We start from the raw sequence: 12,443 nt of genomic DNA, 5'->3' as shown, positions 1-12,443 counted from the left end.
AATTATAGATAATATCTGAAACCATTTCTACTACACCTGCGAAGTGATTTTTTGAGCAAGAATCATAGTGTATTTATCATGGTTGTAATACATTGTAGCCTAATATTTAAAATAAATTAGGTCTAACTGATTGACAGAAAATGGTTAAAATAGCAGGGCTCCAGACTGCGACCATATTTTTTCAGATATCTATTTTTTTTTTCATGTTGAAAAGAAGGAGAGAGCAAGTCTGCCAGAGTTGGCCAATGTGTGTGAGAGGTGGCATTATATGTAATTATTATTATTATTATTAGATTTCATTTAGCTAACGCTTTTATCAAAATCGACTTCCAAATAAGTGTTTGTTTTTTTTTAACAGTGAAGGTGCAAACTCCAGACAGCAAGAAGTAAGTGCAAGTACATTAGCTTCAAATAAGCCAAACTACAAAGAGTCACATGAAAATGCAACTATAAGTGCTTTTTTATCTTTTTTTAATCCAAGGTGCAGGAAGAGGTGTGTTTTTAGCCTGGGGCGGAAGATACTATTTGTAGACTTTCGGCGGGCTAATGTCAATGGGGAGCTCATTCTGGGGTGGCAGTAGCTCAGTCTGTAGGGAGTTGGGTTGGGAGTACGGAGTGTGGACTGGTGCTCTTGAGCAAGGCACCGAACCCCCTGTCCAGCAGTCGCAGCCCCCTCACTCTGACATTTAGTGCATGTCAAGGACCTGAGTGTGTGTGTGTGTGTGTGTGTGTGTGTGTGTGTGTGTGTGTGTGTGTGTGTGTGTGTGTGTGTGTGTGTGTGTGTGTGTGTGTGTTTTTCAGGACTGTGTGTAATGTGTAATAACAGAGTGTAAATTGTAATTTCCCCAATGGGATCAATAAAAAGTATAATTAATTGAATTAATTAAATTCCACCATTCAGGCTCAATTTAGCCTTGACTCTGTTTCACAAAAGTTACCATGGAGATTTATTCTGTGCAGCTAGCCTGCTCCTGACCAGGCTAACAGCCAGGATTTATTAATGCTGGAGCCTTTTCTGTTCACTCAGCAGTGCTATTACCTTATTATTATCAGCCTATATTAAAATACAACAGGTGCATGTTGCTGTTCAGTTAAGTACTGTTATTATTTAAAGTTCACCATTATTTTTTAATAATTATTCATGTGACATTTTTACTGTTACATTGCTGTATGAAGACTGCTGTTCATATTGATGTTAGAAGTTTGGTGAATATATCACAGCAGTTGTTGAGATCATTAGAAAAGGCTGATAAAGTTGCCAAATGTGTTTTAAATTAAGTCAATTACTAAGGGCAATATGTAAAGTGATGTACATGTGTAGTGGACCAATGCACCTTGAATTATTTTAGTTGACCTCACAGGAGATAACTTAAAGAATAAACCAAGAAAACAAAATACTAATTATAATTAGAACACAAACAATGGGAACTTCAGTCAAAACTAAACTCACAAATGAAAAGCCAAGTAAAATGTAAATGCAACTTCTAACTGAATTGAAAACAAAATTAACAAAATAACAAAGTAATCAACCAAATTATAATGTAGGGAGCTAACCCCTTCCGCTACCTTTGAACGTTTAAAACACTGGCCCACATAAAACAAACCACGAAACAAGTTTGACCGCATGACCGTGACATTGTTGCCCAGTGGCCGTGAAGGCAGGACGGATCTTTTAGAGCTGCGGATACAGTATTCAGAACAGTCACTCAAGGCAAACAGCACTCTAAGTCAAACACTATCCAATTGCGTACAGAGTTGTTTGAACTATGCCCGTTGATCACGCCTTTTATGCAGTAGAAAATACAGAGCAGACTCCCCAGACTAATGTTCAATCTTAAAAGATTGAGCTTGGTCTGGTGATAGCCAGACTAAGTTGGATTACTCAACAACAACCACAACAACAACAACAACAACAACTCCATCACGGTGTACCGGAGGCCTGTACTACGAATCAAGATCAACATGCCCTGGATTTATTTCAGTTAACCGGCTTCACCTAACCTAATAACCGCGGTCCCGCATAAGTTGTGTCACAACGGTGGTTAACAACTATGTAATCCTGATTAAAATAGCTCAGATTACCGTAATGTCAGTTTGAATAAATAACTGTAAAATATGTGCAGAATAATTTCATAATATTAGGTATAATGTTCATGATTCAACCAGGTTAAATAAGATTGAAATGAATATACAAGTTTTAGTAGTAATGCATTCTATTAGTTTGTCATGTTAAAAAAAAAAGTGTCCTGGTACTTTAAGATACTGCCGTTGTAGCGCTTCCTGTTGCAGGAAGAGAGCAGTGCATGAAATGAACGCTAGGAGAAAGACGTTACTGAGCGAAACAAGAGTAAAAAAGTAAAAGTAAAATGTTGTTTTAAGTTCTCATTTTATTTTCTGAAGTGTTTTACGTTACATTATATCCACACAGGTAGACTGTGGTTTATTTTGCTGTTATTTAGCAAATTGACCGAAAGTAAAAAGTGACCGTTCGGCAAAGATGGCGAGCCTCCCATGAGAAGATCCTCGACCGACAATCACATTGCGTCCGTGTGGTTCACCTGCGTGCTGTACAAGGACACCAACTCATTCATCCCGGTTGCGGTAGGACTGGTCTGCAACAATTCTTTGATACGAGTGGAGTTTGACGGACTTGGGACCTCGGTAAGAGCAGACTCACTGTAAACTGACAACGCTTTTTCTTCTGCGTCACACCACGCGGGATTGGTATGGACTGCACAACATGGTCGCTAGCAAGATTTTGCACTAGTTGAAAAGAGACTGATTAAGGTTTAACTGTATGTTGAATATAATTCACCGCTTTTCGTTTTGTTTAAAGGAACACGCCGACTTATTGGGAATTTAGCTTATTCACCGTAACCCCCAGAGTAAAGTCGATAACATACCCTTTTCTCCGCGTGCTGTAACGCGCTGTCGACCGCTCCAGCATTAGCTTAGCCATAGCACAGATCCTGCAGGAAACTGGTTCTGTTCAGCTCCTAACTGTTCCAAATTGTCCCGTTAACATATTTTTTTACATGTTGTGATTTGTAGAGTCACAGCGTGTACAAAAAACAATTGTAACATGAGACACAGCCATCTTCTATCCGTAAACAAACTGGGAACTATATTCTGCATATCACTCCACCCAAGTACTATATTCTTCCGCCTGAGAATATAGTTCCCGGTTTGTTTACGGTTAGAAGATGGCTGTGTCTCATGTTAAGTTGTTTTTTGTACATGCTGTGACTCTACAAATCACAACATGTAAATAGGAACATGTTGGCGTTATTTTGTCACTTATTCGGAGCAGTAGGATTACTGGAACCAGTCACCTGCATGTTCTGTGATGGGCTGATGCCGCTGGAGCCGTCAGACAGCTTTACGGCACGCACGGAGATGAGAAGGGTATGTATCGACTTGTCTTACTCTGGGGGTTACGGTGAATAAGCTAAATTCACAATAAGTCGGCATGTTCCTTTTAACTGTGAATGTTGGATTTTTTTGATTTTATTTTTTTGTTATTTTCCATGTAGCCTACTGGTCAAACTGGTAAATGGGTTTTGATATTGCAGAAGCTTAGTTTAGTAGCTCACTGGTGTAGCAGGTTAATAGAAAAATAACAGAGATTCTAAAATAGCCCTATCCCAGTTGGAATAAGAACTTATTACTAACTACTAAAGATTAGAACTTAAATAGTTAAAGGTATAGTGGAGGATTTTCCCGAATTTTAGAAAAGATCCGCCCTCTCCACTTTTTGAAAAAATGCACATGCGCAACACTCTACCTGCTCCCGAGACGTAACGTTTATTAAACGTGTGCACGAGAGTGCACTGTTTACAAGTTGCTGTCGGCATGGTTCATACAAGCCTACTTTCCAAAAGAAGATTTGCACTTTTTCACAAATTGAGATGTTTACCGTGTCTTTGCGGTGCGTGACTTGTGCCAGGGCTAGCATCGCTAATCATAGCTTACATCAACTTTCACTAGCAGTGATTTTAAATGGATTTCTCCAAATAGCATGCCAAACTTTACCTGTCGAGTAGAAACTTTGCGACTGAGGCATCAGTGGAGAGCCCAATCTGTGCTTTTAGCGCACGCCAGCGTGTGAAACATTCTCCCAAAAACACTCCGGTCTTGTTTCTTTCTTCAGAGGCCTTTCTCTTCTTGTCATACCTTTCATTGACACTCGTAGCTCACCACACATATACACCTGAAAGTATTCATGCGCAGAAAGCGAAAACTACCCTAGGGACGAGCACGTACGACGGCCTTACGTAAACATAGCGCCAGAATGATTGACAACTAGGAGGACCAATAGTCTTGATGATCCACCCGGAAAAAGAAAATCCTCCACAATACCTTTGACTCAAGATAATAGAAACTAAATAGCAAATTAAAGGGGCAACTTTAATTTAGCTTAAGTTGAAAGTCATTCTTGAAACCAAATAGGTTGAATCAAACTGAAGATGAGAAATATAGTATTTCATTTCTTTTCCATTCAAAGGAAAGGTTCAACCTTGAATAGATTGCCTTTAAGTGCAAATATTGTGTCCATGTTATGTGAATTGTGTATGTAAACTGGTATTTGGTACCATTTACTATTTCTATCTGTTTCTGAATTCTTCCTACTCTTTTTTTATTTTATTTTTATATAAACAAGCCGGCATTTAAACTTACTTTTCTGTCTGGAGTATTATTATTTAGCCACAAACTGCTCCTCCGAACCTAGAGCCTGGTCCTAACTTATATACTACTTGTAGTAAGTGCTACATAAACTGGCTAGCCAGCCAGGAGCAGTTGAGTACTAAAATAAAGAGTGAAATAAAGCAATTTGACCACCCAGATGTAAAATAGAGTAAAGTCAGGCCAAAATATGGAAGTTGTAGCTAAAGAAAATGTAAAAGTGCCTAACTCAGTCATTGTTAGTGGACTTACTGACACAGAATCAGGTCAGGATGTCACTGATTTCTTGAACCGGTATGGGCGTATTGGGAGAACAATTAGAGTAGATGAAATCCCCATACCACAGGCATGCTATTGTGGAGTATGAGAGTGGAGCTGCAGTGAAAGCCCTTGAACCTTTGCTCCCACATTGCTATGAGAGTCCTAGTGAAGTGACATACCAGATCAAAGCTTTGTCAGCTGAATATGTTCCCAGTGCGACTGGTAGCGCCGTCCAGAGCTTCCTAACCGAACTGCAAAACATTGCTAAACTGAGTGGCAGATCCTTTGAAGAGATCCTGCAAGAGCAACTATCTGAATGCAGTAAATCAGCTAATGCAGAACCCATTAATGAGCCTCAGATTGAATCTTTCAACACAGAAATTCAGAAAGAACAACCTCCAACACCAGTGACGCAGCCACAAGTAGCCTCTCCTGTAAAAACAAGGGAGCATGGTGAAACTCCCCAATGTGCCACTGAGGCCAAAGCATTCAGCCAGAGTAAAGTGAGTGAAGCCCCTATGACTGCTGTGAGCTATGCTAACCCTCCAGAAGTGCAGCGAATGATCGTAGAACACGTAGTGAGAAGTGAAGCCCAAGTGTCACCGATTAATGAGTCATTCAGACTTAGAGCATTTTCTGGCAGAATCCCTTGCCCCAGTCATGAAGTAGACTTTGATACATGGCGAACTAGTGTTGAGCTCATCCTCAAAGACCCAGCTCTGTCTAACCTTCAGTGCTCAAGAAAGATTCTTGACAGCTTAGTGTACCCAGCCGCCAATGTTGTCAAACCCTTAGGCCCACAAGCGTTGCCTACAGCTTACCTTGAACTATTGGACTCAGCATATGGAATCGTAGAAGCTTGAACGTAAGAGGGACAGCCCACCTCCATTCCCTGAGTTGCTGCTGCAGCTTCGTGTAGAGGAAGACAAACAGAGTGCCAAAGAAAACCGAATGAAAAAGCACCTTGGTGCATCAAAGCAAAAGGCCAATGCACATCTTTTGGCAGCAAGCTCTCTTGAAACTGACCTATCAATGAGGAATGATATCACTGAGTTGAGTAAGCAAATCACTCAGCTGTAGAGTCAACTGACTCAATTAAAGACACAGAAATCAGAGCCCCATGCATCTTCGGCAGATGGTGTTGTTGCTGACTTAAAGAAACAGGTTACTGAGCTTCAAAGCCAGCTCACAAGTAGAAAGACACATAAACCACCAAAGACCAATGTGACAAAATTCAGTGCAAAGCATGCATCAAACAGCAGAGCATCTGAACATCCTAGTAACAGACCAAAGCCTTGGTACTGTTTTCAATGCGGAGAGGATGGCCATATTGCATCTGTATGTTCCAATGAGCCAAATCCCTCACTGGTAGCTGCAAAGAAGACACAACTGAAAGAGAAACAGTCTATGTGGGACAGTCAAGATGACTCAGCCTCTTCCCAACCTTTAAACTGAACTCAGCCCTCATTGTGGGACAAATGAGAGCTAAACACAGTGACAACAGTCCCAACTCTGCTACTGAACGCAATAGAAAAAGGTTTTCACGCACAAGATCCAATGATGTGGGACTACCAAAGGGGTTGATTGGAGCCAAATACACTGCTTGTGTACTCATCGATGGGCAAACTTGTAACTTCCTTCTTGACTCAGGATCTCAAGTGACCACAGTGTCACAATCATTTTATGAGAACAACCTGTCCAACATGAAGATTCACCCTTTGGAAGAGCTGTTGGAAGTGGAGGCTGCAAACGGTCAAAATGTACCATATTCAGGCTTCATAGAAGTGGATATCACCTTTCCCAAGAAGTGTTTCGGTTCTGAGATTACTGTACCCACTCTTGCATTAGTTGTCCCAGATACACTGTCTAATGCACAGCCCACACTCTTGATTGGCACTAACACCTTAGACTTAGTGTATGAGGATTACTCTGGTACAAGCACAGATTTCCAAGCACTCCCATATGGTTGCAGAGTTGTTCTGAAAATAATGCAGCAAAGAAACAAACACAAAGAAAACAGTAGCTTAGGACTAGTGAGGCTATCAGGGAAAGACCCTACAGTTGTCCCAGCTGGTCAAAGCCGCGTAATAGAAGGTTTAGCTCATGTTTACAGCCAAACTGCAGATCGGTGGGTTGTAATTGACTCTCCTTCATTGTCTTCCTTACCTGGAGGCATGTTAGTTACAAGCTGTTTACTTAGTCTACCTGACAACCCATCTAAGAAACTACCAGTAGTGTTGCGAAATGAAAGCAAGCATGACATAATCATCCCAGCAAAGAGTGTCATAGCTGAAATACACGCCTTGCAGGAAGTTATTCAGGATAAGCAAAGCCAAACAGATGCAGCACACCAGAGTAGTTCCCCAAAGTCTTCTGAAAGTGTAAAACTGAACTTAAACTTTGATGGCTCTCCAATTCCAGCTGAATGGAGAGAGAGAATAGAGAATAAACTATGCGCTATGCCAGAAGTGTTTGCTCTACATGACTCAGACTTTGGTCGAACAGACAAAGTTAAGCACCAAATCAAGTTGAGTGACGAGACCCCCTTTAAGCATAGACCTCAACCTATACGTCCCCAAGATCTTGATGCAGTGCGGAGACATCTACAAGAGCTGAGTGAGGCAGGGATAATCCCGGAGTCAGAGTCACCATTCTCTTCACCTATAGTGGTCGTTGGGAAGAAAAATGGAGACATAAGGCTCTGTATCGACTACAGGAAGTTAAACTTGCAGACTATCAAGGACGCCTATGCTCTGCCTAACCTGGAGGAGACTTTCTCTGCACTCACAGGCTCGAAGTGGTTCTCTGTTCTAGACCTTAAGTCGGGCTACTATCAGATCGAAGTCGAGGAAGCTGACAAACCCAAAACAGCCTTTGTGTGTCCATTGGGGTTCTGGGAGTTCAACAGGATGCCCCAGGGCGTAACTAATGCCCCCAGCACATTTCAAAGGCTGATGGAGAAGTGCATGGGGGATATCAACCTAAAAGAAGTTCTGGTCTTCTTAGACGATCTCATAGTCTTCTCAGAAACTCTTGAAGAACACACAACCTGTCTTCTCCACGTCCTTAATCGTCTGAAGGAGTACGGCTTAAAACTGTCTTTGGAGAAATGCAAGTTTTTCCAGACGTCTGTGAGGTACTTAGGACACATTGTTTCGCAGCATGGTGTTGAAACCGACCCAGAGAAGATTGAGGCCCTAAAGACCTGGCCTAGTCCAAGAAATCTTAAAGAACTACGCTCAGTCTTAGGGTTTGCTGGGTATTACCGGCGATTTATCCAGAACTATTCTAAGATCGTCAAGCCATTAAATAATCTTACTGCTGGGTACCCGCCACCTCGAAAGAGTGAAGGATCAAAAGAGGATCTTGGCCAATACTTCAAGCCAAAAGAGCCTTTTGGAATGCGGTGGACAGACAGCTGTCAACAAGCTTTTGAGACCATCATTGACAAGCTCACCACTGCTCCAGTGTTAGGATTTGCCAACCCAAAGCTGCTGTATGTATTACACACGGATGCAAGCACAACCGGATTAGGAGCAGCACTATATCAGGAGCAGAGGGGAGCGATGCGTGTTATAGCTTACGCCAGCCGTGGACTGTCAAAGAGTGAAGCTCGTTATCCAGCTCACAAACTCGAATTTCTGGCACTCAAATGGGCTGTAACGGAAAAGCTTGCTGATTACCTATACGGAGTCCCTTTTACAGTGGTCACAGACAGCAACCCCTTAACTTAACTGCTTACCACAGCGAAGTTGGATGCAACAAGCTATCGCTGGTTGTCTGCCCTCTCCACCTTCAGGTTCCAGCTTCAGTACCGAGCAGGGAAATGCAATCTCGACGCAGATGGCCTCTCGCGATGTCCACATGCTGAACCTGTAAATGACTTAGTCTCTCAGAAAGAGGAGCGAATCCGTCAATTCATACATCACCACCTACCTGAGTCTGACGAATTCACACGAATCTCCTGCAAAACTGTTAGTGCAGTCTGTGAAAAACATCTAGTCTGCCCTCCTGTAGACACAAATGAGAATGGCCCCATCAGTCCTCTGGTTCCATCTCTTGCCATGTCGGCTAACGCTATTCCAGACAGCTTTGAGCACTGTGATGGTTTTCCTGTCATATCCAGTATCTCAGAGGAAGATTTGAAACAACGTCAAAGAGCTGATCCTGCTATCTGTGAAATCATCTGTCTGATGGAAACTGGGGAAACCCCTCCTCCGGCTGTTAGGAAAGAACTGCCAGACCTTCCCATCTTTCTGCGAGAGATGAGCAAGCTGGAGATGAAGGATGATATTCTCTACAGGAAAAGGCAGGTCGGTGAAGAAACCCAATACCAGATAGTCTTACCAGTGAAGTTCAGGGATATGGTAACGAGAAGTCTTCACGATGACATGGGTCATTTCGGTTTCGATCGTACCCTTGACCTTACACGATCCAGATTCTTTTGGCCAAGAATGGCTACTGATGTTGAGAGGAAGATAAAGAGTTGCAGCCGCTGTGTCTGTCAGAAGACAACAAATGAGAAGGCTGCGCCTCTGGTTAACATTCAAGTTACAAGACCGCTTGAGTTAGTCTGTATGGACTTCTTGTCAATAGAACCAGACCGAAGCAATACAAAAGATGTTCTTGTGATCACTGATTTCTTCACAAAATATGCATTGGCAATTCCAACTCCTAATCAGAAGGCTCGGACCGTAGCCAAATGCTTGTGGGAGAACTTCATAACTCATTATCTTTTTCCCTGAAAAACTGCACAGCGATCAGACTTCGAGTCCAAGGCTGAATCTGAATCCTCCCCTTATCCCTTACCCTTTGTCTTATCCCTAACCCTAGGCCCTACACGCAGAGTGCTAAGGGCTAGGAGAGGAAACCTATCCCTAAGAAATCGGACACTACTTGGTTACGGTTACGTCATCAAGCATTGTCGCTAGCTGGCTGTTACGTCACCAAGTTGATCACAAACATCCAAGATGCCGTGTGCGCAAGTCGATTGCATTGGTTATAGTGATTCTTTTGCGATTGTCTGCAACAAATAGAAGAAATCATGCGAGGAGAAGAAGACGTCTACAACGCCTACAAATGCTGGTGGATCAGTTTATGGTATGTATGGATTCGCTGCAAACAACGTTATGGTGTAGCTAGCCGAGCTGGACTGGTGTATATTACATGGACCGTATTATATTGTAATACGAACCCATTACATATCTATGTGTATAAGTATTATTTTGTCGATTATTTTTCTGTACCACTCCAGCCCTCATATGTGCTTTGTTCTGGGGGGAGACAACTCTAGTCACGATGTGTTTTTATTTTAGGTGGGGGGGCGTGTAACTACTAACTAGCTAGCTATGTACTTTGTTGTGGGGAAGGGGGGACGTTATTTTGTTGTTTTTTTTTGTACAAGTCCAGTCCTGCTACGTGCTTTGTTCTGGGGGACAACTGTAGTCACGATGTGTTTTATTTTTGGGGGGAGACGTAATTGTAGCCATTATGTGCTTTGTTCTGGTCACGATGGTCACAGGATTTCCGCCTCACCAGAAGAGCGACGCGCAGCTTACAGAGGCTTTTGCACAGGGAGCAGGACCATGGCTGGGGTAATGAGCTTGAGGTACTCATATACACCTATTGGCTGGCACATGGACTCTCTTATCGGGTGGTGGCCCGTGTCTTTAATGTGCCAAAGGCCACAGTTCATGACATCATCCACAGAGTGGCCCAGAACATATGGGACAATCTGAGGAGAGCAATCGACTTCCCTCAAACAGTGGACCTGCCTGCAGTGGGTCAGGGATTTGTCAACATTTCTGGAACCCCTGCATTCCACAATGTGGTTGGAGCAATCGATGGCAGCCACATACGTATAAAACCACCACAGCGTCACAGATTGGACTATTTGAATTATAAAGGCTTTTACTCAATCAACATGCAGGCAATATGTGACTCGAATGACAGGTTTCTGGACATTTTTGTGGGGTATCCGGGGTCTGTCCATGACACACGGATACTGAAAAACAGCAGTTTTTACACCACAAGACGGTATCCCCCAATAGGCTACATCTTCCTGGGTGATGGTGGGTATCCCTGTTTGGAAACTCCGATTTGCCTCATCACCCCATTCAAGGAGCCAGTGCATGGAGAAGTACAACAGCGATTCAACTACTACCAGTCAAGGGGGCGCAGCATAATTGAAAGGGTGTTCGGCATGATGAAGACCAGATGGAGGTCAACGCTTTTCAGAGCTTTGGAGGTGAAGCCCACATTTGCACCCCAAGTAATTGCTTCATGTGCCTTTTTGCACAATGTGTGTATGGACAATGGTGACACACTGGTTCCGGATGAAGACATTTTAATGGATGACGCCCAACCTCCCCGTGGACACATGGCATACAATGAAACCTCTGGGAATGATGCAAGACACAGACTGGCTGCCTTAGTTTCAGGCAATGTGCAAGCCCCATGAACATGACCAGTGTATACATTTTATAGTTCTTTTATGTTCTTTTATGTATGTTTACTACTTAGGTCTGTTTGCAATAAACATTTGTATACACAATGCATGGTGTTTTGTATATCTGTGTCAGTTATCATGGTTTTGAATGTCACACATGTTCAGAAAGACATTGATTTATTTGACTATTGACTCTAACTACTAAGTTATGGTTAGTCTCTGTGGTTGTTGTAACCACTGCTTCATTTAAATGATGTGCTTAAGTAATAAGAAAAAATGATTCTATTTGCTTTTATGAAAGGCTCATGATACGCCTTCACACAATATGATTGAATTACTGTAATATAACACATTGAATAGATTGGGATGAGATGTGCAAAGAAGCGTGTGTTACAATGTGTTTACAGTTATTTCACTCACCAGCTTCGTCAGCTGCTTTACATCAGAGGCTTTTAACTTAACGCAATTATTGTCTCTCAATATGAGTCAGTATCAGGAGTATTAGGAGTTTCCCCAGTGTGTGATTAATAAAATCCATCCATCCATCCATCCATCGTCAACCACTTATCCCGCGCACAGGGTCGTGGGGGGGCTGGAGCCAAACCCAGCATACGTCGGGCGAAAGGCGGGGTACACCCCGGACAGGTCGCCAGTCCATCGCAGGGCCACACATAGACGAACAACCACTCACTCACACACGCACACCTACTGACAATTTTAATACATATCAGTTAGACCCCCCAAATAGTTAATTCAAGTTTGGATTGCACAAATATGACTTGACCAATGAAAGTAAATGGGCAAAACGTACATACCATACATACCATAAACTGATCCACCAGCATTCGTAGGCGTTGTAGATTTTGGCTAGTGTACTTTTTTATGCTGTATTGTGTTGGGGGGGCAGTATATCTGTTGAGGACAAAAATAGGATGGCTCGGTGTCGAGGCTGGGGTCAGTTATTGGTGCTAACCCGGATGTTTGGAGGTTACTTAGCAGAAGGATTAGTTCAAAACTAAAACTGTCCTGCTTCTTGAAGGCCATCCACTAC

The sequence above is a fragment of the Perca fluviatilis genome, chromosome 14, assembly GCF_010015445.1.
Source record: "Perca fluviatilis chromosome 14, GENO_Pfluv_1.0, whole genome shotgun sequence".
NCBI lineage: Eukaryota > Metazoa > Chordata > Actinopteri > Perciformes > Percidae > Perca > Perca fluviatilis.
The sequence above is the reverse complement of the archived record's forward strand: the minus strand, read 5'-3'. Positions refer to the sequence as shown.